Raw genomic sequence first — 27,344 nt, 5'->3', positions numbered from 1 at the left:
AGAGATGACTCTATAACTAAGTCTGGGCTTGGTTCCGGAGAGCCCAGGAGGAGAGGGGCCAGAGGCGTCAGGGGCTGTGTCTCCCAGGAACCCCACGCTGGGCTCTCCCCGTGATGCCCTGATCTTTCCCAGTGATGCCCTGGTCTCTCCAGCTAATGCTTGTCTGGCCAAAGCCTGGGCTTCAGCCGATGTTTTCCTTCTGGTTGTTAACTGGTTTTCCAGTCTGATCAAGTGAGATTTCGCTGTGAACGAACATCCTCTTAAAATTGCCTACTAAATAAATTAACAGGTTCTCTGATTGGGATAATAAACACCCTTCTTTTCAGTTTCCTCGCACGAAGCAGAAGCTTTACATTTCAGCCCTCGGGGCTTTGGCATTATTATTTTTAATGACTTGAACACCAGTCTTTCATTTAGCTTGTTTGTATAGTTACTGTAAATGATCTTTCCGCTGTTGGTTCTTCATTTGAAATTCCTCATGTTATGCTCGCTTTAAAAGCTTTGAGGGGGCCTCTGAGGATTGGGAGCCTTCTTAAGCACAGCATCTTCCAGCAGCATAGAAGCAGGCTGTGGCAGAAAAGTCAGAGCGGGTGTGCTAAGAAAGTAGGCGTGCGTGTGGAAATCTCAGGGCGAATCCGAGGGGTGCAAACACAAAACAGCACCGGCTTGATGCTGGGTGACGGCTCTGCGTGGCAAGGAAAGTAGTCCTTACCTGAGCTGCTCATTTCTCCCTGTGTGTTTTGGAGCACGTCCTGTGTGTTCACAGGACACAGGAGACTGTGTTGTACCAACAGCCCCGGAGACTGTCACATCTGGGCTATGTGACTTAGAGAATGAGACCTGTTTTTTTTTTTTAATAGAAGTATAGTTGATTTACAGTGTTTTATTAGTGTCAGGCATACAGCATAGTGATTCTGTTTTATATATATATTCAGATCCTTTTCCATTTTAGTTTATCACAAAATATTGAGTATAGTTTCCTGTGCTACACATTACCTACGTGTTTATCTTTTTATGTATAGTAGTGTGTGCCTGTTAATCCCAAACTCCTAATTTATCCCTTCCCAGCCCTTACCCTATGGTAACCATAAGTTTGTTTTCTATGACTTTGAGTCTATTTCTGTTTTGTAAATATTTTATCCTTTTATTTATATCCTTTTTTTTTTTTTTTTTGATTCCACATCTAAGTGACGTCATATGATATTTGTCTTTCTCTGTCTGACCTCACTGAGTATGATAATCTCTAGGTCCATCCATGGTGCTGCAAATGGCATTATTTCATTCTTCCTTATTGCTGAGTAGTGTTACACATTATTACACTCAGTATTATGGCTGAGTAATATGTACACGTTTTATATATATATATATATATATGTGGGGCTAACCAGGTGTCCCAGTGGTAAAGAATCCACCTGCCAATGCGGGAGACGTGAGTTCTATCCCTGGGTCGAGAAGATCCCTTGCCTGGAAGATTCCATGGGGCCTGGTGGGCTCCAGTCCACGGGGTCACAAAGAGTCAGACACGACTAAGCACACACACATCGCATCTTGCTTATCCTTTCGTCTGTTGATGGACACTTAGGTTGCTCTCATGTCTTGGCTACTGTAAATGGTGCTATTATGAACACTGGAGTACCTGTAATTTTTCGATTTCGAGTTTTCGTCTTTTCTGGGGAGACCCTGTGTTGAGGGCTCGTGAAACGGTGAAATCATGCCCGAAGAGAGGTTGGACTTAATCACAGACATGTTCTTCTGAGCTTTCGACCATAAAACAGCTGAATACCTGGGTACTTGTGAGTTTTCTAGTGAATTCAGACAAGACGCTGCAAACTCAGATGTCTGCAGGGAGGGCCTGGCAGATCATTTGGATGAATGAACACAGAGAAGTGGGGTTGAAAGTAAACGGGGAAGTTCACACCCTATCTGAAGTGGGCAGCAAGGAGGCTGCATCTGTCTTACCAGGTCTCCTACATTTTCGAGAGAAGGGGGGAAATTCAGACTGTGTGTGTCAGCTAACAATTTGAATGTTAGCCATAATTCAAAGGTTTTTATTTGAAAATAAGATTTCCTGAGAAATCTGTATGCAGGTCAAGAAGCAACAGTTAGAACTGGACACGGAACAGCATACTGGTTCCAAATCAGGAAAGGAGTACGTCAAGGCTGCATATTGTCACCCTGCTTATTTAACTTATATGCAGAGTACATCATGCGAAATGCCGGGCTGGATGAAGCCCAAGCTAGAATCAAAATTGCCAGGAGAAATATCAATAACCTCAGATATGCAGATGAGACCACCCTTATGGCAGAAAGAGAAGGAGAACTCAAGAGCTTCTTGATGAAAGTGAAAGAGGAGAGTGGAAAAAGTTGGCTTAAAACTCAACATTCAGAAAACTAAGATCATGGCATCCAGTCCTATCATTTCATGGCAAATAGATGGGGAAACAATGAAAACAGTGAGAGACTTTATTTTGGGGGGCTCCAAAATCACTGCAGATGGTGACTGCAGCCATGAAATTAAAGGATGCTTGCTCTTTGGAAGAAAAGCTATGACCAACCTAGACAGCACATTAAAAAGCAGAGACATTACTTTGCTGACAAAGATCCATCTAGACAAAGCTATAGTTTTTCCAGTGGTCATGCATGGATATGAGAGTTGGACTATAAAGAAAGCTGAGCGCCAAAGAATTGGTGATTTTGAACCATGGTATTGGAGAAGACTCTTGAGAGTCCCTTGGATTGCAAGGAGATCCAACCAGTCAATCCTAAAGGAAATCAGTCCTGAATATTCAATGGAAGGACTGATGATGAAGCTGAAAGTCCAATACTTTGGCCACCTGATGCAGAGAACTGATTCATTTGAAAAGACCCTGATGCTGGGAAAGATTGAAAGCAGGAGGAGAAGGGGACGACAGAGGATGAGATGATTGGATGGCATCATGCACTCAGTGGACATGAATTTGAGCAAGCTCTGGGAGTTGGTGATGGACAGGAAAGCCTACTGTGCTGCAGTCCATGGGGTCGCAAAGAGCCAAACACGACTGAGCAATTGGACTGAACTGACTGAAAGGTTTTTATGTGTTATTCAGGCCAATCAATACATGTCTGCAGATTGGATGTATGGCTAGGGTTCTGAGTATAGAATGCAAGTCCCTGCCTGCTTTGAGTGAAAAATCTTCTCCGCCATCTCATGCTTGTAGAGAAGAGAGGTAATGACCCTGGCCAGGGAACTAGGAGGCAGTCTGAGTACTGTGACCTTGTAATGTTGTTCTGTTCTGTGTCAGTTCTTGCTTGGAGGAAACATTTGCGTGTTTTTTTGTTTTTTTTTTTTGCCTTTAACTTGGCAATCTTTCATCTTTCCTTTTACAGAGGAAGCATATGAGAGTTTTCCAAAGTGAATGAGGTGTATATGGTGCTCATTGTCACTATAAAAAGGGTGTCTGCAAAAATGTTGGCAGCTTGGAATCCAATGAAGAGTTTGGTTTTCAGGAAGGTAGGGCAGGGACTCCATTGCTGGTGATCACCATTTCTCCTATTACACCCTCAAGTTTATGCCTCATCCCCAGCTCCGCCATGGGGGAACCCAGCTGTTCCTTCATGGCACAAAGATGTCATGTGGACAGAATAATCTTTCAGTCTGTTTGCTCAGACTGATGGCCCCGTGGAGGTGTGGTCAGGGAAGTTGTTAAATACATGTGGGTTTGATCTTCTGGAGAAGAGGAAAATATAAAAAATGATTTCTTTCCTTTAATAAAAAGAAAAAGATAATTCTAGATCTTGGCGGCTGTGAGAGTCAACTGCTACACATGCGTGGTTCAATTTCATTGTAAATATTTCATAAGGGTTATTAGGAAGGAGCCAGGCTGACATCACAACCCCAACTATACCAGAGGAACCATTTCACTGAAATAAGCCAACATTTCTAAAGAAACATGAATTTCTAATGTAAAGTTAACATCAGGTCAGAAAACCCTCTGGAAGGAATGCCTGTATCAATGTTTATAATCTCTGCATTTATGGATTTGCAGTTTGTGCAAAAGACTCCCAAAGAGACTCTATTTTGGTTAAATAAGACTAGCTTGTGAAATAGTCTGTATATCCAAATCCATCCTAACCCAATGTCTTGGCAGCCTTTTGTATAAATAATGTCTTTTCCAAAATGTGTGTATTTGAAAAAGGAAGAGGAAAATTAAGTGGCAAACTGTGTCTCTGGGTTGCCATAAACTGACAGAATCCTAGAAACAGAAAGCAAAGACTGACAGCTCATTTGTTCTTTGAACAAATTATAGGGCTGTACATTAATTTATGGATTTTATTGATGTATGGAAGGTTGCCGTGAGAGGCAAAATGTTTACCCTACTGTTTTTTCCTTTTTTTTTTTTTTGGAATAAAAGTTTATTTAAGCTTTTGGGGGCTGGTGCAGTGGAGGGGGGAGTATGTCACAGAAATTATGAGTTTTAGGAGTATTTGGCAGGGGAAAAAAATGAAACAATATTCACGTTTTGTAAAAACTTAATCTGCATTCACAGATGGTCATGTTCAGGTGCTATTTTAATTACGAGGTAAAGAACAGCCCCACACGGTAGGAAGTCATCCTAATAAATGGAGAGAGGCTTTTGTCTTCAGGCGTCAAAGATCCTGGCTATGGAGAAATTTAAATACTTTGTGCTACAGGGGAGAGTCTCAAAATGACCAAAATACTTGGAGAAAGCAAAATGATGGACTCTACTCAAGATCAAAGGAGTCTACTAGACATGTTTCACCAGCATGTGGCTTTGAACTTCCTCAATAGTGGTCATTTTAGCAATGGCCTTTCCAGTGATAAATGTCCACCGTGGATATCTTCATGTGATCAGAGGGAAAATAAACAGAACAAATTGCAAATATATCTTGAAAATTTTAATCCCAAGTGGAAGTTATTTCTTTATGGTTCTTCAGCTCCAAGCACTGCTGTGCCCTTCAAGATAGAGTGCCCAGAAGAACTAAGAATAATTCAGACACTGTTGTAACTTACAGCTTGCATTAATAACACACAAATAGAACAGTCTTCTTATTAAATATCAGTAATATATTATAATAATGTTTTACTGTCTTTCCCTTAGTGGGGAATTATGAGGACCTCATGTTAGGACCTCAGTGTCCTGACACAGTTAATTATCCATGGATAATGGTTTTCAGGCATCGCTGTTCTGAGGGATGCAGCTTTGTTGTGGAGGGCCTAAGTGTTTGCAGACTCAGGTGAGGTGCAGCTATGCACTTTTCTACAGAAGCAAACAGATGTGTTTTCTTTACCATATTATACATCACATAGAGCATCTCATTTATTATAGCTAAGCTAATGGTGCAAGTGCAAACCTTTATGTCCTGTCCTATACGGCGATAATATATTTGCTGTAGAGATGTTCTCTTGATTTTCATAAGTAATTAATCTTTTCCTGTACCAAATGTATCACAGGAAAATGGGTTAGCACAGGGGTCAAAATACATTTAATGCGGTCTGCAGAGATTGGAGGAGACCTCTGGTATAGCATCGTTTTTTTCTTCTTTCACAAGGCCCCCGCCCTGTCTATAGTCTCGCCCACCAGCATGATGCTCTCGTTACTAGGGACGTAGGCTAATGAAACGGTGTTCTTTACAATCCTTCAGCACCAAGACAGGATTCAGACCTGAGTATGTGCTAAGGGAAGTAAGCTCAGTAACAGTCATCCACTTCAGTCCCTTGACAAGGCTGTGTATTGTCCATGTGGATGGTGGTGGTGGTAGGTTTCTGTCAAATCTAAAGTGTCTCCCAGTTCATGCCTAGGTGGGCCCTTTGGAAATGTGCCAAGGCCTCACTCAGAGGCCCCTGAAGAGTAACATGCAATGCAGAGGTGGTACAGAAGGTGATTTTGTAATATACCGTGATTGACATTTGGATCCATGGTTCCCAAGTCATATTGTTGAGGACAGGACTAAAATCCATCTTTAAGTTGTTGGTTTTTGTTTTTTTTTTTAAGTTCTTTTTTTTTTTTTTTTGACCGCACCACGTGACATGTGGAATCTTTGTTCCCCAACCAAAAGGAACCCATGCCTCCTGCAGTGAAAGTACAGAGTCTTAACCACTGGACTGCCAGGGAAGAATCTAAGTTGTGTGGTTATTTTTTTAAATTGACTTAAAGAAAAATTCTGGAAATATAATAGTGTAAGTGGTTCATGAATATTGCTAAAAATCATGATGGTGGAGCACATCATAAAGTGCTGTCCTTAACAAACTGAAGGGATTAGGAAACATGTATCTTAGTCATAATTATGCTGTTAGTTATGAAGACGATGATGGTGATGATCATCATCATTAATAACAGTAGCTAACCTCTGGTAAATCTTGACTATGTGCTGGGTACTGTTCTAAGTGTTTCCCCCATACTTCCTGGCTTATTTTTCATGCCAACCCAGTGAAGGCAGAGTTGTTTTAATTGCCATTTTATAGAGATACCTTAAAACTCAGGTGATACTTCAGTTAAGGTAACTAAGACCCAGAAAGGCAAGATAACAAGTTATAAGTGGCCAGACCAGAGCTTTGAGCCCAGGCACTGAACTTCTTGTGTCTTCTCCCCACCTGCTTTTCTCAGCTTTATTGAGATATAATTCACGTATAACATTGTATAAGTTTAAGTTGTACAATATGATAATCTGATATATGTATATATTGCAAAATAATTCTGATGTTTGCCTTAATTAATTATTGTATTTTTCTACATGTTGTTGGGTTAAGAAATATTACCCTCTGTTGTCTAAAGAAGAAAGGTAGACAAACATGAAAACACATACTGCATATAATTATATATTATGTAATGTGAAAGTGAAAGTAGTTCAGTTGTGTCTGACTCTTTGTGACTCCATGGATTATACAGTCCATGGAATTCTCCAGGCCAGGATACTGGAGTGAGTAGCCTTTCCCTTCTCCAGGGGATCTTTCTAACCCGGGGATCAAACCAGGTCTCCCACATTGCAGGCAGATTCTTTACCCGCTGAGCCACAAGGGAGGCCCATTGTATAATGTAAATAATATTTAACTTTGTAGATATTATACACATATATTATACATATTATGTATGTGTAATATAATAATGTAGTAGTCATCCATGTTTTGTGAAGGCTGTAACCTGTGCTACTGGTCGGGTCCTGCTCTATATTCTAAAGTATACTAAGTATTGCACAGATGACTTGGAACTTGAGATTTTTTATTGAAGTTAATGAAAAGGGGCGGGGCAGGGAGATGATAAAGCTATGTTTTTTAGTTACTGCCATAGACCCTTCTGCTTATATGTTATTAGGGGATGCATGTATGCGTTCATGCTCAGTCATGTCCGACTCTTTGTGACCCCATGGACTGGAGCCCCTCCAGGTTCCTCTGTCCATGGGATTTCCCAGGCAAGAGTACTAGAGTGGTTGCCATTTCCTTCTCCAGGGGATCTTCCTGACCCAGCGTTCAAACCCACATCTCCTTCATTGGCAGGTGGATTCTTTACCACTGAGCCACATGAGAAGTCCAGCCCATTAAGTGACACTTATTTCTTACCAAACAAGGGCCTAGGGAGCAAAAGATCTTTGGCAACCTCTCATATTTCCATGCTTAGAAAAACGTCCTAATTCTTTCACCCATTCAATTCAAATATATAGAAATAATGTCTGATTTTGTCTGAAACTTAAAATGGAGATCTTAAGCACATAACATGGTTATAGTCCCAGAAAGAAAAGGCAGAGAGTTAACCTGTGACAGTTCATCTTGACTTTTAACAAATGAAATACATGGAAGATCAAGCCCCCAGGACCAAGATGTAGGTGGGAATTAGTTCTCCTGCATCCCAGAGCAAGACTGAATGTGCACATCTGAAGTTCTTCTGTGACTCGGTTCATCTTGATTTAAAATTCCAGAAAGATGCTCAAACAGGCAAGATCTCATCTGATATTTTTCTGAGCTAAGTGCTTCATTTTTTCCCAGTGTTTATGACTAGTCACACTGCACAAGGAAACTTTATCTGGATGAGGTGTGAAGGTGTGGAGAAATTGCTAATAGGGTCACTTAGAAAACTTCAGTAAGTGTTTTCAAGCCAAGGTCCCCAAGGGCCGAGAGTCATCATGAACAATTACTTGAGAATCACGAGATGCTCAAAGAGGAAAATTGCTGAACAAAATGGGTTGGAAGAATGTATACCTTTGTCATTTCACGTTGAAGCCAGGGGCTAAAACTCACGTTTTGCACCATTGTAATCTACAACCATTTAATTTGCTAACAAGACTTCACTGATCAGGATTGGCAGCCTCCTCCTTCAGGATAATCAAAACAAGAAGTTTTTGGCTCTGGAGAGTAAATGTTGTCGATCTTTTATTGTCCAGCCCCACCATTTTCTTGCTGGCAGGCTGAGATGAAACAGAAAGCTGATATTTGGAGCCACTGGAATTGCAGGCCTTGTAATTTAGAAATATCCATTTTATCCCGTGTAATTTCTTTCCCTAAGATTCCTCCGTCTAAATCTGATACAGGTAGGAGCCAAGACAAACAGTAACCATTTATAGTCATTCAGACCAGTTTGAATTTCACCCTAATGTAAAGCAAAGAGAGTTTTTGGCTTCATTTCAGGTGTGTAACAGGGGTAGAAAATGCATTTAAAATTTAGCAGCAAATGTTACCATATGTTTCCATAACAACTGCAAACTTTTATGTTAGAAAAGCAATAATATAAACACGGAGGAATCTTGGAACAGTAAACTATTAATTTACCAAATATAAAAAAATCCAGCATGAAGGGGCTTTTATAGCCACAGAAGCCATCAGGGGGGCCAGCATCCTGTGAATTTCTCCATTATGTGGCAGAACATGCCGCTGGTTGGTTTACATGAGCAGATTTTTTGAAATTATAGGTACAGTGTCAGTTCTCCACAGTGCATTTTTCTGAAACAATGTGTGATGTTGCCAGCTATGGCTGATTTCTTTGACCATAGTGAGCTAGCAGAATACCCTTTAGTAGCTGCCCCCAAAGCATATCTGTAAAATAAATCCTTTTTTTTTTTTTTCCTTCACCCATGGCATCAGACTTAATAAGGAAGGCTAAGGTCCTATGCAAAGTGTAACGCCCAGGAGCAGGCTCTAGTGGTTATCAAGGAAAAGAGGCTCATAGATGGTTGATGTATATGAAGACAGTTCACAGCTTTCTGTCTAACTCATTCTGGAATCTCAGAGGGACAAGGGAAGGGGTAGGGGAGGAAATGGATCTGAAAAGTTATTGATTGATTGATTGGTTGTGCTAGGTTTTAGTTGCTTTTCTCCAGTTGTGATTTGGTAATCTCTCTAGTTATGGTGCTCGGGCTTCTCACTGCAGTGGCTTTTCTTGTTGCTGAACTCAGACCCGAGAGTACGCAGGCTTCAGTAGTTGCAGCGTGAGGGCTCAGTAGTTGAGGTGCCCGGGCTCTAGGGCACAGGCTCAATAGTTGTGGTGATCATCGGGCTTGGTTGCCCGGCAGCATGTGGGATCTTCCTAGACCAGGAATTGAACCCGTGTCTCCTGTTTTGGCAGGCAGTTTCTTTACCACTGAGCCACCAGGGAAGCGTGACTGCATCTTAAGAATCAGGAATCAGGAATTAGTAACTAGAGTTATTGAAATCACCACCAAGGCAAACTCAGACTTCTCGGATTTCTTTGTGGGGCAAAGAAACCATCTTCTTTTAAAGGATGTGTCAGAAACTTAACATGTGGATGGGTCTTTTATTTGGCAAGACACATGATTGTTTTTCCCCTAAAACTACCTCAGAGTATGGATAGGGTTTTGAATATGTTCCTGGAACAATGTTACCTTGTCATTTAAGGGAAGACAAGGCACCTTGCCCAGCCCTGAAACCTGGGGTGATTAAAAAAATGTTTTTTAAGATTTTTTGATGCGGATCATTTTTAAAATGTTTATTGAAGTTGTTATGATATCACTTCTGTTTTATGTTTTGGGTTTTTTTGGCCCTGAGGCATGTGGGATCTTAGTTCCCCATCCAGGGATTGAATCCGCACTCCCTGCCTTGGAAGGCAAAGTCCTAAGCACTGGACCACCTGGGAAGTCCCCTGAGATAACTGTTGCCGAAGGTTAAAGTCAAAGAGAAGAGAAGGTCAGAGGGAGATAGGTGGCCCTAAAAATGAAGTGCAGAACTCCAGAGGGGGCGTGCGTCCAGGAAGGGCCCTCGTACAAGTTTGAGAAGGGGCTAATATTCTCAAAATTTTAGAAGGTGGAGGAAAGTGCTCCCACCGTTGCAGCTGGAGGAGGGTGTGCATCTTGGCCTCCCTGCCCTTCATGGTGGGACTCACAGGCTGCTGAGCCAGAAGGGAGGCAGCAGGGGCCTTGGTTACAGCAAAGCTTACAGCGTGTGTGCCAAGGAGGAGACAGAGCCTGATGTGGAAGGAGCTGAGAAAGCCTGGCCATGCAGGAGTAAGAGGTGTGATCGAGAGGAGGAGACTGTGAGATGGGGCTGGCGAGGCAGGAGCGGTCAGAGCTTAGGGCTGGGGTAAAGGTTTCATGCCATCATGGTGTTTGTGTCTCTGGATAGAAATGGATCCAAATTCCATTACAGAACATTTTGAAAGTTTCCATTTTGTGTTCAGTGCTGTCTTCTAATCGAGGTTTGGTAGTCAGCAGAAAGCGGACAGAATTGGTTGTGAGAGAAATGCCAGATTAAATGGCAAAAGCCGTAAGTAAATCACGGGCTCTTTGAAATCAGTAGTCATTATGAGTTGGGAAAGTTTTTATGGAAAGAAAGAGGGAATCAAAGTGGAGCCCAGCAGATACTGGGCACCTACTGTGTGTTGATGCTTTGTATGTATTTTCATGATTCTTCCTCCGAGTCATCGTACAAATGTTGAGTATTAATGTCTCTATAGATGATGAAACTGAATTTGGAAAAAATTAAATAAAGACAGTTACGGTCAGAACTTCAGTTCAGGCCAATTTAATGTGTTGCAAGAGCATCAGAACCTCAAAATCACTAACCGTGAACTAAAAATGTTGCAGGTTTTCGAATAGCTCTATGATGTAGTCATTCTCTCACTTGCTCTCTCACTTATCTGCTGTTGATGTGCTAAAATGTCAAGACAAAAGGATCTGTGTGTTTGTTTTTAGGGATGTGGGGAAAAAAGGGGACCCTCGGGAGGTGGTGGCCTACAGTGAAGCCAGTCTCAGGGAGAAAATCCTCTCAAATAGAGTAGGCAGTGGCAGCTACTAAGTGGCAAGGAGAGCAGACTTAGTCCCCGGAGGAGGAGAGAAGAATTAATGGAAGAAGTAGGTGTCAGGTGTGACCTTGTAAGGTTGAGGGGAGCACCGGGGTGGAAAGACCCTGAAGACATTGGAATGTAGAACACATTATCACTGGTGTTATTTCCTGGAGGCAAGCAGAAATGCCTTGAAAGGAGACATAATACAGCCCATGAATCACCAACATTTTCTTCTTTGGTCTGAGCATCTCTATAAACAACCCTATTTAAAATGTGTTTCTCTTGGAAGTCACTGTTTGCTTCAGGGGTTCTTTCCTTAGGTTATCTTTTGAGGGATGGCCCTGGGTGGTGACAGGTCAACCTTAAGGTGACCTTTTTTTTTAAACAGAGGCCATAGCCCCATAAAAGTTTTCTTCTCCCCTGGCTTCAGCTAGGCTGGCATTTCTGACAGACGTGTAAACAGATGCCAGCATTGTCGCTAATGACAGGTGATTATAAGAGGCATGGGGGCCAAGGTAATTAAACCACAATTTGACAGGAACATTTGGCCGTGTAATATTTCAGCATAAAAAAATATCTTTGCCACGTGCATCTTCCCCACTTGGTTTGGTAAAGAGACTTCATTTTATTCTTCAGAGCCTGGTACTTTGAGATCTGAAACTCTCCTGCCTGAATTCTTCACGGTTCATGGTAGGGCTCCAGAAAAATGCTTAGTATTGGACTGTAGGGATCTCGAGAGGGTCTGAGACTCTCAGCACGGTCTGCCCTCAAGCAGTAGTGGGAACAGGGTTTGTGACGCTTTGCTGGGGTCATACTTGACATATTATTGTGTCCAGTTTGATAGTGGTAATGCCTTCAGAGAGAGATGTGAATTATTTTTATACCAGTGTCATTTCAGCTTCTCTCTCTATTGCCAGGATCTACTTGATATTGCTCCCAGAGATTGAAAGATAGCATCTTCAATTCTTGAGTCCCCTTCATTCTCACTGCTGGAAGTAGGGGGAAAAAAATCTGGAATCACCGGTAACCTTTTGTTGACAAGGAATGATAGAAACAGCCGGCCAGATATGGAGTCTGTTCATTTATCCCTTAGATTTAAATGTAATATGTGTTTTAAAACCCACTACATTCTTTCAGCTGCCAGGATATTAGCGATGCCTGTAGATCTAGACACTTAGAGACTACCCCCTGCTAACTGCTGATGCCTTCTAGCTTGTGATGATATGTTTGAAGGGATCTTGTCTTCTGTTGGATAAATAGCAGACCTTCCTAGACTTACAGTTTTCACTACTGGACTAGCTATGTGAGTCTTTTTTATAATCAGTGTAGTTAGCATGTTTTCTTTCAATAAACAACAGCCAACATTTACTACTTAATTATGGTTCTGGTGCTTGTCTAAAATGGGAGCTTTTCCCAAGCAGGTTAGCTCATTCCTTTGCTGCAAAACCAGCCTTTTAATACTCCTGGTGTGTTGTATACCTGCCAATTTGAAGAGATTGTTAAAGCAGGCCATTCAAAGAAGGCCAGCTTACTGGCCGGAGAGCTGTTTCTTTTCCTCTGCCGGTTCCGATTTTCTCAAGGGAGGGGTCGAGGAGGAGATGAACTGGCGAGTATAGTTTGATTTCTGCCGGAGCAGAGCTGAGCGATTGTGACTCTGTGGGCTGGCCCCCTCCAGCGTGGAAAGCTCACGGCCAGCTTTTACATTCTGCTTCAGGCTGCAGTCAGTTTCTAAGCAGAGGCTTTTTTAAAGCTTTGTCAGATAGGTTAAAAGGTGTCCCACCTCCGGTGTATTAAAAGAGAGAGAGAGATTAAACTCACTAAGCCTGCCATGTTCCCTGTAAAATATCAAGTCAAAATGATTTTTAAATCCAAAGTTACCAGGCTTAGGGGGTGTGACCTTTAGTGAAGGCAGCCTCCGAACCGGGGAGGGGATCTGAGCAAAAGAAAATCGGTCCACAGGCTGGGGGCCTCGGGAAAGCCGCCGCTGAGTCCGAAGTGAATTGTCTTGTTTCTCTGCCTTGCGGCCGACACAGCATCAACCACAGATCAATAGCCAGCCTGCCTCCTGGGCCTCTGGATTCACCAGAGTTCCAGGGAACCAGGCCTGAGCTCAGCTCCTGGGGGTTACAGAGATGGATCGGGCAAGCTGTCTGCCTGCAGGAGGCTGAACATCAGGTGAACACTACTGCAGGAGTAACTCTTTGGAACTCCTGCTAAAGCATCCAAGCGCTTTGTGTGTGTCGGTAATAATGGTACTGGAGCAGGAAATGGCAAGAATACTCCAGTGTTCTTGCTTGGAACATTCCAAGGACGGGGAGCCTGGGGGGCTACAGTTCATGGGATTTCAAAGAGTTGACAGGCCTGAGTGACCGAGCACGCACCATATAAGTATGAGTTCGTTTCTCAGTGACTGCTTCTCCATGCCAGGCCCGGAATTTTTAAGAGCTTTATGTGAATTAATTTGACCTCTACAACAATCAGTATTTTTTTTAAATAGTATCCCTAATTTTAACAAGGGCAAGACAAGCCAAGGCAAAAAGATGTTAAGTAAATTTCCCAGGAACATGGGTCTGGGAGGCAGAGGAGCTGGAGTGCTATAGCAGGAGGTCAGGACACTGAGCCTGAGCCTGGGGGCGTGTCCTCGGGGTCACCATCGGGACCACCTTGTGGACGTGCACACACGGATTGCAGGTGGGGCTTGAGAATGTGCATTGCTAGCAAGTTCTCAGATAGCGTTGATGCCCACGGCCCTGTGCCAAGTGGAGGAGCACAGTGGAAAAAATGAGATACTGTGTTACTACTATAAACAGAGGGGCTTCCCATGTAGCTCAGTGGTAAATAACCCGTCTGCCAATGCAGGGGTCGCAGGTTTGATCCCTGGGTCGGGAAGATCCCCTGGAGGAGGAAATGGCAACCCACTTCAGTATTCTTGCCTGAAGAATCCCATGGGCAGAGGAGCCTGGTGGGCTGCAGTCCATGGGGTTGCAAACAGTCAGATACACTTCATGACTAAGCACACACCAATATAGAGTGCTTTGAGAATACCAATTGCAGTGATATTATTATTATTATTGTTGTTGATATTTTATCAGCATCATTATTATTGTCATGAAAGCAGGTATTTATTGAATGCTGCTGCTCTTTACTGGGTACTGCCTGGAAGCCATGTAAGCATTGTAACTGCTTCTGTGGGCTATCTCATGTAATCCTCACAATAGCCATATGAGGTAGACACTATTGTTAACCCCATTTTAGAGTGAGGAAACTGAGGCACAGTGTTCAAACTTGTTTCAGCGCCAGAATGAGGACTCAGACTACCCCCAGGGTCTTTCCAGGTTCTCAACCACAAAGAGGGTGATGAACCACTCAGGGGCATCAGCCACCTCCATAAACAGGGAACCTATGAGTGGGGCCCTGAGGGAGGTGGGGGAGGGAGCGAGCCCTTCCCAAATGAAACAGAAATGTGCAAAGGCCCAGGGGCATGAAAGCAAGAGGTGTGAAAAGGCGTGAGTAACATGGAGCCTTCTGTGTACACTGTGTGGCAAGAAACACAGCCTGGTGAGGCTGGGAAAGTAGGTTGAAGGCCTTGAAAACCAGGGGTCAGTGGTGCTCCCAAGTGGACCTGGAGCTTTTGAGCACCTCTCTGGGGCACCCTTTTCTCAGAACTCATCCTGAGACTTCCAAACAGTGATGGAGTCATGCTTTGTTCAAGGTGCTGCCAGGCCACCCCCTCCCTGCCTTTCATAGCTTCAGAGTGTCCAGAACACATTCCAAGAAGGGTTTGATTTCTAAGGTCATTGACCCCGTGACAGTGACTCATGCATGCCCTGCCCAGGGACGGGTGAGTTTTGTACACCAGCCGGATCAAAAACAAACGGGCGCAAGTGCGCGTGCACGGCCGTGAGTGTGTCGGTGTATGCATCCACATGGCGCACTTAGAAGAGGCCTGCCGTGGCCCTGGTGCAGTGGTATCATTGGAGCTGCCAGCTTGTTTTATTTCTGATCTCGCCTGGCAGCCCCTGAAGGAGGCGAGAGTAGGAATTTTTATCTCCCATTGACTAGACTTTCATTATATTGTGCTTACAGACACAGTGTCAGCACATAAAATGTTAAACATCACTGGCCTGAAAGAGGTTCCCATTGTCTTAGCTGTGGTGCTGGGGGAATCTCGCTAGCCTTGCTGTAGTGGTTCTGTCAGTGTAATATGACATGAAGCATTTCTCAGTAATGACAGACATTGCATATGAGTGACAGGAACTCTGACCGCGAAGAGTGGGTTCAATTACCAGAGACGGGGGGATACCTGAGATAAAACGAAAGGGCCCGATTGAGCTTGCTTTTGACCCCTTGACTCCCAGATCCAGAGCAGCCAAGACAAATGGCTGATTAACCAGTCCCTAACCCTCTTTTTTCAGTGATAAACTTGTTTGGATTTCTCTGTCCGGGAATTAAAAAAAAAGAAAAATCTGTGGTTGGTGTGTTTCTAAAGGAAACATGATCAGAAAACAAGAGGGCTGCTTGGTGCGAGTCAGTTTCATCTCTCATCAGCACACAACCGACAACTGTCATTCTATCTTGGAATGGATCTAGGGCGCCGTGTCCAGAAATCAATACAAGATCAATGATGGCTTGCTCTCTGAACTCCGCCTCTCTCCGGCTGCCACTCCCATGCACCTGTAGCCAGGCTGACGCCAGCGTCAATGAGAGATCCCGCCATCAGAAGCTCTCCTTTTTCCCCTTTCTCCTCCTGTAGTCCCCTCTGCTCAGCATCGGGTGCCGCGTTATGCGTGTTTAGGGACCACCGCTTCCAGCTCCCAGATAAAATTCTCGTGAGCTGCCCAATTAAACTGTTGCAGGCCGCCCTCAGTTGACTAGCTCTGCAGAGTCACTTAGCCAACAGACATTCCTGACTATTAAAGCCAGTAGCAGCATGTCTCCAGAGCTGGAGATAAAATGAATGAAATTTGTTATTCTGGGCTGACACTTGATCCCGGCTGTTGAACTAATGCTGTTGCACCTGAAGTTTTCCTTTATGGTAATTGCTGTCTGTGTTATTATTTCATAGACTAAATTGGAGAAAATTGCAACAGGTATTAAATTCTTGGAGCTCATTCATGGGAGTTCTATTGTGCATTCTTCCAGGGTAGATTCCAACTTTGGTTCAAGGCTGGGAAGACGGATTTTGCCAGCTAGATGCACTGGCTTGTGTTTCATTATTATCGGAGACTTTCCAATTTTAGGTCTCGTCAGACATTTATCAGCTTTGCCTGAAATCTGCTTTTCAATCCACTTTTGTTATTAATTCAGTCAGCACATGTTGGGATGGGCCCCCGGGGAATTGTTAGAATAACCAATATCATCAGCAATTTGCACCAGTCTGACCCATGACGCATCTTTGGTGGTATCGCTGAATCTCTTGCATCATGAACTCTTAGGTAAAGGGCAGTGTGAAAAAAGACTTCTCACAAGGCACCTTTGGCATCCACCATTCTGGCTGGTAGTTCTTGAGCACCTCATGCGTAATCACTGGAACAGGTATGCTGGGGATGTGATGTCCGCAGCCTCCCAAAGCATCCGAATCACTGGTTCTCACTCCTAAGTCATCTTCACTGTCTCCTTGTTTGCATTAACCTCTTTCACTGGGTCTCTTCCCAGAGCTGTGTGTCTAGCATGTGAGTCACTCAGTCGTGTCCAGCTCGTTGCAACCCCATGGATTGTAACCCTCCCAGGTTCCTCTGTCCACAGGATTCTCCAGGCAAGAATACTGGAGTGAGTTGACATTCTCTTCTCCAGGGGATCTTCTCGACCCAGGGATCGAACCCAGGTCTCTTGCGTTGCAGGCAGATTCTTTACCATCTGAGCTACCAGGGAAGCCCAGTATAATAGCTGCACATGTGTATTTCAGATCCAGATCTCATTCTTCTTCATATTTCTGCTTCTGTATCTCACCAGCATGAGTGATAAGCTCTTCTCTCCAAATCTTGCCTGCACTTACTCTTCTGTATCTTTTGAGTGACTGATAGGGCCTTGATTATTTGGCCTATTTTGTGTGGATTGCACGGAGAACATGGCAGCGACCTCAGCCAGAGAGCCTGCCTCAGAGCTTGCTGCGTGCATGCTGAGTCACTTTAGTCGTGTCCGACTCTCTACGACCTTATGGACTGTAGCCTGCCAGGCTCCTCTGTCCCTGGGATCCTCCAGGCAAGAATACTGGAGTGGGTTGCTATGCTCTCCTCCAGGGAATCTTCCCGACCCAGGGATAGAACCTGTGTCTCTTATGTCTCCCTCATTGGCAGGCCGTTTCTTTACCACTAACGCCACCTGAGTTAGGAGTCAAAATTTGAAAGACCCCTGAGGTGAGGGCAGCAGAGAGGCTGCCTGAGATTTGGGCTTTCCAAAGACAAAAATTGAAGGAAACCAAACCCCTTCTCTGTTAGTATTAGGAATTCAGCCACCTCTAGACAGGTCACTAGAGTAAAAAGATTCTCAAGATAGCAAATATTTGGATGAGGGGAAACTGGTGCATAAGCAGGAAGGCCTCTTGAAAGTTTATCCTGCAAATCCTGAAGTAATTCCGTTCTTCTCTCCTAGACTTGAGTTAGAGAGCGTCAGACCTTGTGTAAGGGCGTCGCACTCATTGTAGCAACTCATCTCATTCACCTTCATGCAGAGAGGTTTTTCCTTACTTTCCTGATGAAGAAGCTCGGTCTCTGAAAGCTGATGAAATAATTCCCACTTCACGTTTTTATTTCTTAATTAATTAATTTATTTGTCTGGGTCAGGGCTTAGTGTGGTGCGCCAGCTTAGTTGCTACTCACCATGTGGGATCTTAGTTCCCTGACCCGGGATCAAACCCATGTCCCCTGCATTGCAGGGCAGAGTCTCAACCACTGAACCACCAGAGAACCCTCCGCTTCACGTTTTTAAAGTCATGTTAGTGGTAGGGACTCAACTTGGGTCTGTTGCTTCTGAAGCTACGGTCACCAGCTTGAGATTTGTGCCTCTGTGAGATGACTTCCTCTTGTCTTGGAAGGTAGTGGAACTTTGAGCAAGGAACTTTGAGCAGATTGCTAAAATTCCCTGTAGTTGTTCCTAGTAATAATGCTAACCCAGCACTAGGCTTTCGGCCACTACTATGAAAACGAAAAACCCTGCCAGAGCGTAAAACAAAGTGTAATTCTTCAAATATAAACTTTAAATCTGTTTTCACAAGCCTGAGTTATTTAGAATCGGTTGAGCTCCCTGCCACATGGATCATAGCAGGTCTTTTTCAAGGCCAGGGGTTGGCAAACTTTTTCTGTAAAAGGTCAGATAGTAAATATTTTAGGCTTTGGGCCACACGGTCTTTGTCACGGTTGCTCTCGAAGCACACGAGCTGCTGTCGACAATATATAAATGAACCTGGAGGGTGGGGTTGGGGGGGCTGTGTTCTAGTAAAACTTTATTTACTAAAACAGGTGGCAGGATTTGGCCCATGGACCTTAGCTTGCCAAACCCTGGCCTAAGAGCCTTGAGGAAGACACATGTTTACAGGAACCAGAACACAAGCAGAATTACTCTCTTTTCATTTATTAGTTGATACATAGATTGCTAGGAAGGGAGATGTCCTCTCAGCATAATTTGAAACCATTCCCGTTGGCTTGGATTTTAAAGTTGTTTTCTTTCTCTTTTTAAAAATTTCTTCTTTAAGCACATGTTTAATGTGTCCATGTTCTTTCCATTAAATATCTTGGTTGCCTTCCCAGACTTCAAATTGCAGCGAATTTATCCCCAAAGGATGTTTGGTATCAATTCTCAAGATGCAATTTGAATGTAGTCTGTTTCTATAATGGAAGCAGGATTCCAAATCTTCATTATTTAAGTTCCAGAGAAAATAATGAATCATTGACATGGCTGTTACTCAGCACTGTTAAGGTATACTGGACCCATTGTTTTCTTGTCTTATAGCTTTATACCAGCTCAAAGGATAAAACAGTATAAAGATTTAATATTAGGGCTGCGTATAAGGCATTAGATTATGATTTCTAGCTAAGCCATGCTAAACTCAGATTATAACGAAACTTTTTTTTTTTTCAACTCACAATTTTCCCTGAGGTAAAACTGAAAACAAACAACAACCAAAAAAGAAAAAAAAGAAAAAAACTAGTTTGTGAGTCCCAGAATCATTTATCCTAACAGTTGTAATAGTTTCCTTGTTGTTACTCCAGGCCTGTAATAATGACCCCTTTTATAAAACATCCCATCATGTTGTCAGGTATAATAGGGACTAGTGGCATAATTTTCCTTTACAAGGAAGGAATTAGTAGTGGTACTAGGATGATAGTGGTAGTGTTGTTTAAGTGGTGGCATGCGCAAGCAGTTAGTTGTGCTCTTTGAAAGTCCTAATAAAGGCATCTCTGATGTCCTCATCTTCCCTGCCCAAGGGTAACTGTGTTGGGGAGGAGGGAAGATAGTAGAAGGAGCTGCATTTCAACACCTTGCCACCTGCCTGAAGCCCGTGTCTGCTCTCCCTACTCTTCCTATAAAGTAAGGCACTAGTGTTCTTCTGATTTATTCAACATTGTACACACACAATATTTAGTTTCTTCATTCTGTCTTCTGTGTTTTCTAGAGCAACACCACAGGGCAGCATGCATTTTGCGGTCAAAAACCCTATTATCTTGGATGAGCCATCTAACTTCTCTGACCTTCAGTGGCCTCTTTTATAAAATTGGGAAGACTAATACCAACCTTACAGTGTAACTTTGAAACTTAGTGCAGATGTATATATGTGTAAGTGCTTTGTAAATGGTACTTGCTACCTATGAGTCATTTTTGCTATTTGACTAGAGACTGCCTTTGCTTTGTTTGGGAGACTCCTCTACTATCATTAAAATAGCTAAGTCCATAGTCCTTTTGGAACTTCGTGGAGTTGCCCATGTGAGAAGCAGCTTAATTTCAAATCAACCAGGATGGGTCCATGGACCCAGGATGGGTCCATGATCGAATGCCAGGGGGCACTGTTCCCATTGTGTTGAATACATGGTACCCTCAGAAACACAATTTCAATACTAAAATGAATTAGTAAAATTAAATGTGCATTAATTTTTTAAAACACCATCCTTGTAGAGAAGCGAGACAAAAAGAAGCAAATGTAGAAAAATATGGGAAACCTATTGAAAAGTGTTCATTTCTCATTTCCCTTGTAACTGCTAATTTGGCACTCATTATTTGAAACCACTGTTGGTTCTCTCAGCATACGACGTTTTAATACACAGGGCAATTTTTTCTCTTTTACCCCCCTTTTAGGATCTTTTGCTGATCTTGGTTTTTATTGCTCTGGAGAACTACCTTCCAAAGCTCCTGAAAGTAAATTTCATTTATGTCCTTCGTCTGTATTTAGAATTGAGCCAAACGAAGAATGTCCTCTATGTTGGGTGACCGTCTTGGTTGTCACTTATATGCAATGTGGTCACAAACAGAAAGAAACTTAATTTTCTGTATGTAGATGTGAGAGACAGGTGGATACAAACCGTAAGATTCTAGTACCTTCTGCCCATGTCAAATAAGCTAAACCCTTCCCAAAAAGCCAGCCAGGAAAACATATGATACCATTTGCAATGGTAGAATGTTGCACGCTGTTCTTCTGTAATTATAATGGCCTGATCCGTGTGGGGCGGGTGAGTCTTGCTTAACCATCATTAATCTACTGAGTCTTGGTATCAGCATCCCATCTTGAGGAGCAGCAGTGCTTGGCTGGCTGAGTAGGGCTTTGATTTCATTGTATTAAGGATAGCTTTGTTAAAATTCTGCGGCTCGGTGGTACCCAAAGATTCTGGGAAGAGGAGGTTTGTGTTTTTTTCTCTTCTCCTCTCTTTTCTGCTTTTCCCTTTTTGGCATGGTGGGGAAGCATTGTTTCTGTCTCTTCCATCCCCTAGGTTACTATTTGTGCTCTCCCTTGATCTCCTGCTTGTCCCTTTATTTCTCCACATCATGAAAGTTTCTTTCTGTGTGACCAGGAGTCTGTTTAGCAGACCATATTGTGAGTGAAGGGCCAGCGTTTGTTGCCTGATTTTGGCAATGCTGGGCAGTCAGCTGGGATGTAATTAAGACTCTGAGAACAGGCTGTCTTCTCCACGGGAAGGGCATGTTAGATGGTACTGGGATTTGGGGCTGTCAGTTTGGCCGAGGCTGGAGACAGAGAGCTAGGGACAGAGATATTTCCTTTCATTTATAATCCCTTTATGTACAGTGTATGCACTTGGCGAAGTTTACATCTAACCTAGTGGCTGGAGCTTACAAGCCAACGCAGTGCAATTAGCATATGTTACATGTATATTTTAGTAACATTTTAAAGCAAGTGCATATTTCCAAAGTGAATTATGCATGGATGACAGCAATAGGGTTGTGTTGCACTGGGTGTCAAATCCCACAACTTTTTGTCGAGACTGTGGATTTAACACTAAAAAGGCAGAAAGACTAAACGAAGTAAAACAGTTTTAATTTTTAACAGTTTGGTTCGGCCCAAGGAGCCAGGCTGTGACAGATATAACTGACATTTGAATAATTGGATTAATTTAGAGAAGGGCAAATCCGGTTTTGACGGTTGTGCTTGTGTGTGTGTCTTTTTCTTTTCCTTCAGTTTTTTGCAGGAGTGGAGTTGTGTGGCTTAGATATGCACTTTGTGTGGTGCCAAGCAAAGCTCAAGGAAACTCCACCAAATGATTAAAATTGTCATTTAATTAGCTTGTTTTCATATATGTGCATCTGTGTGTGCATGTGCATTCTTCTATGTTATAGAAAAGAAGCCCACAGTATATACTTCCTTCACCTCTATCTGTGGCCCGCATATATGCATTTTGCATATATAAGCAAATTATCTGTGCTCTTGGGAACTTAGGAAATACAGTTTGAGGAAAATATACACCATCTCAGAGGCATTGTAGAAAACGTGCAGACAGGGAAACTCACCATGACATTGGCAAGCCCTTTTCCTCCCCGTATCCTTGTGTTAGAAGCATCACAGGGCAGCAGAAGAAAAGCCTAATTTGGTATCTGGGGTATCAGTAGCTGAATTCCACATGGTTAAGTCCTCAACCCTAAATTCCTGCAGATTTGTGTGGCTCTTTAAGCTTCTTGTGTGGAGATCATCTCAGCAACTTGAAACCAAGTACCGTGCCACAGCACCCCTCCCCCTCCAAAGTGCTGTTAATAAAATACGCCGTCTAGAGTCAACACGCCAAGGCTCGAACTTGTCTTGAATTGTGGCGCTGGGCTGGTTCTAAGAGCCTTTTCCCCAGCAGGACATTAACAGACATTAACACCCGGGCAAGAAGTGTTGATGTGTGGTTTACAATGTTAGCACCCAGTTAGGCAGGTCTAACACATGCTGTAGGAATCTTGTAGCAACACATGTGTGCGTGGAGTCAAATTAATGAGAACCATAAAAGGAGAGGCATTCCACTCGGGCTGGGGAACCTCATCTTAGCCTCCTTTTACCAAGCAAACCCAGTGCTCGGCTGGGTGGCAGTGGCCCGGTTGGATGTTTTTGATATTAACAAAACATATACGCACCACTGTCTATAAAACAGGTAAACAGCAAGGACCTACTGTATAGCACAGGGCGCTATACTCAGTATCTTATAATAACCTCTAATGGAAAAGAATCTGAAAAAGAATAGATATATATGGATAACTGAATCACTGTGCTGTACTCTTGAAACTGACTCAACATTGTAAATTAACTGTACTTCGATTTAAAAAAAGATGAAGACGAAAAAATGAGGAGGCTTGAAAGTTGTGTTTTGCTCTCTCGTTATTTGATGGTGGAGCCTGGCATGCTCTTCAGCACTTTCGATTAATACCCTTTCTCATCAGGTGCCCTTCAGGCTGAGAGGAAAGGAAACTCACGAGACTCACAGTCTGACTACGAGGCAGACATTATTATTTTCCCCTTTCGGCTTCCCCCGGCTCTTCTTCAAGTGTTTCTGGATGGTTCGGAGACACTTTCTGGTTTACTTTGTAAATGGGGCGATGAAGCTTTCTTGTCTCCTGCCTGGCTCTCCTTAGGGGATTCTCAAAGCCTTTTAAAATTGTGTGTTTTTCTGGGGCAGCCTTGAAAGTCCCAAGAGTGAAGTTGCCATCTGTCCTTTATATTAAAAGAATCTTCTGTATTGTATACCTGATGGGCTTGTCCCAGAGATAGATGTTGTTAATTAAAGGACAGCATTTGTCCTTTATCTGAAATAAATCTTCTCTCTTGCCTGAAGAACAGTTTTCCCAGCTTTAGGAAACAGTTAAGGACATTCTGCTTGGAGTCCTTGTGCTTGCTAAAGGTCCTCATTCCAGAGTCACTCCTTTGGCTTTTATGTGATCAGATATGAAAACTAGTAAATTACTTAAGAAAAAAATTTTTTGCTTGTTTTCTTTCTAATTCATTTATCTACCAAGGTTGTAGCTTTGGCAGAGGCTTATGTAAATGAATGTAACACAGAGTGTTAATGGTAATTGGTGACTTTTGGGTAGAAATTTGCAAACAGCAGGCTCCCAGACATTCTAAACATGCAGCATCCTTATGCAGTAGATATGATGGTCCCTATACCTTGCAATGCTACCTCTCTACTTTTCTATGACACAGGCTCTGTTCTTATACCCTCTGCCCCTGGGAAAAGAAAAATGCCAACATCTGCCTGCAGTAAAAAGAGCCGGAGTTCTGTGAGATCACAGCTCAAATACATACAGGGAGAGAGCAAGCACCTTCTTTAATCTGCTGGCTCTCTATCTCAAGAAACTCAGAAAATAATTTGGATTTTTAATGTGGAAAAGCAGCTCGGGCAATGTGGCTGTGAACTGGTGTCTGAATTGTGTCAGGCTCTGTAGTCCTGTTAAGCTCGGAGAAAGAAGGTGGCCAGGACTTTGCCAGGGACAAGCTTCAAGGAAAAAGCAGACCGATTGCAGTGGCAGAAATATCGCTTGAGGAACATGACCAGGGTTGAGAATCCAGGTGGGTACAACTGTCCTTTTGTTAGTAGGAAAGACCCCAGAATCACCTATGCCATGTATTGTGAAAATAATAGTGGACTGGACCATGAATTTCTGGTGATATAATGGTCCGGCCAAAGCCTAAGCTTAATGTGCAGTGACTCACCGTTAGAGAAGGATTTCAGTTAGGTACCATTTTCCATCATCTGTTCTTTTTTTTTCCCCCCTCTTAATCATACAGACCGGCAATCAGGGAGGTGACAGGTTACAGTAAAGCAGGCTTGGATGAAAAGACTTGCGGCAGCTGTGATGAGCAGGCCAGCACTTAGACTTTTTGCAGGATCAGTAGCATCTTCATTCTGACCAGATGTACCTTGTGGGGATGTGAAGAATGCTTGGATTTCTCACTAGGAGCTATGGATGTGAAACTGTTTGAACTTTTTGATATTAGCAGGTAATTCACTATTGTAGAACCGTACAGGCCAGGGACTTTCCTAATGGTCCAGTAGCTAAGACTCCATGCTCCCAATATAGGGTGCCCAGGTTCAATCCCTGGTCGGGGACCTAGATCCTACATGCCACAACTAAGGAGTTCTCATGTTGCAACCAAAGATCGCGTTTGCTGCAACTAAGATCCAACGCATGAATGCTTAGTCACTCAGTGGTGTCCAGCTCTTTGCAACTGCATGGACTGTAGTCCACCAGGCTCCTCTGTCCATGAGATTTTCCAGGCAAGAATACTGGAGTGGATTACTACCATTTCCTACTCCAGAGGATCTTCCTGACCCAGAGATCGAACCTGTGTCTCCTGCTTTGCAGGCGGATTCTTTACGCGCATGAGCCATCAGGGAAGCCCCAAGTCCCAGTGTAGCTGAATAAATTTTTAAAATGTTAAGTTAAAAATAAATAAAACCATTTTAGTCAGATCAAATCATCTGTAGTAAGCTGTGCTTTCCAGGCTGCTAGTTAGTACACACTGATATGCATATATGCATAATATGGTAACTTTAGCAAAATGGGGATCTCCTCAGTAATAAATTGACCATGTGGAAACATTTTTTTAAAAATAGAAAGACACTCAGCCACAAACAAGTAGTAATGTTTTGGGAATATTTCCCTTTGAGTCTTTGTCTAGTGCATATGCATTTTATACAGATGTTTTAAAATAGTTGTCATAGCCTTTGTTTTCTCACTTACAATTATAGGCAGTTTTCTTATATGACTGCAAGATATTCCATCAAGGAAATGTATTGAATATGCAAAATCATTCCTCTATTGTTGGACATTTAAGTTGCTTTTGATCTGCCACCATTATAAGTAATGTTGCAATTACATATTTACTGATACTGCTTTTTCCTTATTTTGGATTACTTCCTTAGACTCTGAAAGGAGGATTGCTTAATCAAGATATGACTGTTTTTATGGTTTTCAGTCCGTATTGCCAAATTGGTTTCCAAAGGGGTTGCACCAGTATGCACTGCAATCAGCAAAATAGGAGTATGCAAGTTTTCAGTGTACTCTTGCCAACATTCTTATAGTTTAGAGATTCCCTCTAGCCAACTGGTAGGTAAAAATCAGCCTCACTGATGTTTGGATTTGCCTTTATTTGAGGTTTTTCATACATCTGTTGACTAATTGTACTTATTCTTCTAACATCTGTATTTTCTGAGGCTAAATTCTGTTGAGGTTTGGTTGCTTTTGTGTGTGTGGTTTAAAGTTGTCTCTGTTAACAATTGATAAGTAATTTGGGAAGAGCCTCCTTGGCCAGTCCCTCCTCCAGGGGACCCCCTGTCTCAGCACGGCTGCAGCTGCCACTTTTAACTGTGCATTAACTTGGACTTGAGCCAGCGCCCAAGCAGGGTCCCCTTCCTAAAGAGGGGCTCTTGTGTGTCTGGTGAACTGCAAGCTCAGGACTGTATCTGCCAATATGCTTCTGGCAGAGCCTTCTAATAAAATCCCGTCCACACTCTTCTATGAAATGCAGTTGCAAAACTGAATGATGATTACCTGATGCCCTTTTTCAGTAACAGCCAATCTTCATGTGTCAGATAGTTTTTCTGTTGCCTCCCCACTTCCGTCCTTCACCTCTGTGTTTCGTGCGTGTTCTAACTACAGTATAGATGAGGTAAAATCTGAGTTTCTTATAACATGATCGAATGGAATGGGCCTCGAGCCGGTAATATGGAAGAAGGTTCTGTTATTGGCTCTGTCCTTTGGTTAATAATAGCTAACAACAAGAATGTATTGAATGTTGAGATACTTTCTTAGCATTCTTCATATGTTATTGAATCTTCATAACAATCCTACTAAGTAGAAAATGTCATTATCCCATAGAGGTAAGGAAACGGGAGCTCAGAGAGATGACTGTTTGTCTAGTGTCAGACTTCATTGTTCTGGACGAAAGTGAATTTTTCATTACTCAAGGTCTCAGTCTTCTCATCTGCAAGATGGAGTTGCTTCTCTTCACCCATAACATTGGCATGGAACCAAAATGATGTCCTGTATTTTATTAAGGTGGCTTCTCAGATGGCGCTAGAGGTAAAGAATCCATCTGCCAATGCAGAAGACAGAAGAGATGTGGGTTTGATCCCTGGGGTGGGAAGATCCCCTGGAGGAGGGCATGGCAACCCACTCCAGTATTCTTACCTGGAGAATCCCATGGACAGAGGAGCCTGGAGGGCTACAGTTCATAAGTTCACACAGAGTCAGACACAACTGAAGCAACTTAGCATACTCACACACAAACACACTTATTATTAAGTTGCATTGAGTATTGAACCCAGGACGTGTACACAAAGGTGTAGTTTTTGACTAGTTTACCTCTCCGGTGATCAGCTTCTTCATTCATAAAGTGTAAGTACAGGACCAGATTATTTTCATTGGTTGCTTTCAACTATAGTATCTTCTCATTGGCTACAGACTCAAACCTTGGTGAGGGGAAATAAACAGAAAAAATCCTATGTAGTTCCCAGGGGTTGTACTGATGATTGCATGCAGGTTAAGTCAACTCTGGATGCCAGGGTTATCCAACCCCCTGAGCCATTTTTCTTGGGAAGAAAGGGCAAACTTTTAGGAAGGAGGAATTTCACTCTTCCATGTGCACAAAGTGCACGTGAGCCAAGTCTCTTCAGTCGTGTCCGACTCTGCGCGACCCCATGG

General features: G+C 42.9%; 1 protein-coding gene and 1 long non-coding RNA gene across 2 annotated transcripts in view; both read left to right on the top strand.

Annotated features, from left to right (window-relative positions):
• FTO (FTO alpha-ketoglutarate dependent dioxygenase) overlaps positions 1-27,344 on the top strand; it is a 415,913-nt gene that overhangs the window by 243,970 nt on the left and 144,599 nt on the right. The gene's annotated exons all lie outside the window — the stretch shown is intronic.
• Positions 6,998-27,121, top strand: LOC122420072. The gene is made up of 2 exons (XR_006263167.1): positions 6,998-21,052; positions 23,842-27,121. It is a non-coding gene; the product is annotated as an uncharacterized LOC122420072 (long non-coding RNA).

This window comes from Cervus canadensis, chromosome 18, assembly GCF_019320065.1.
Source record: "Cervus canadensis isolate Bull #8, Minnesota chromosome 18, ASM1932006v1, whole genome shotgun sequence".
Classification (NCBI taxonomy): Eukaryota; Metazoa; Chordata; class Mammalia; order Artiodactyla; family Cervidae; genus Cervus; species Cervus canadensis.
Note: the sequence above shows the minus strand (reverse complement) of the source record. Positions and strands in the feature narration are given on the sequence as shown.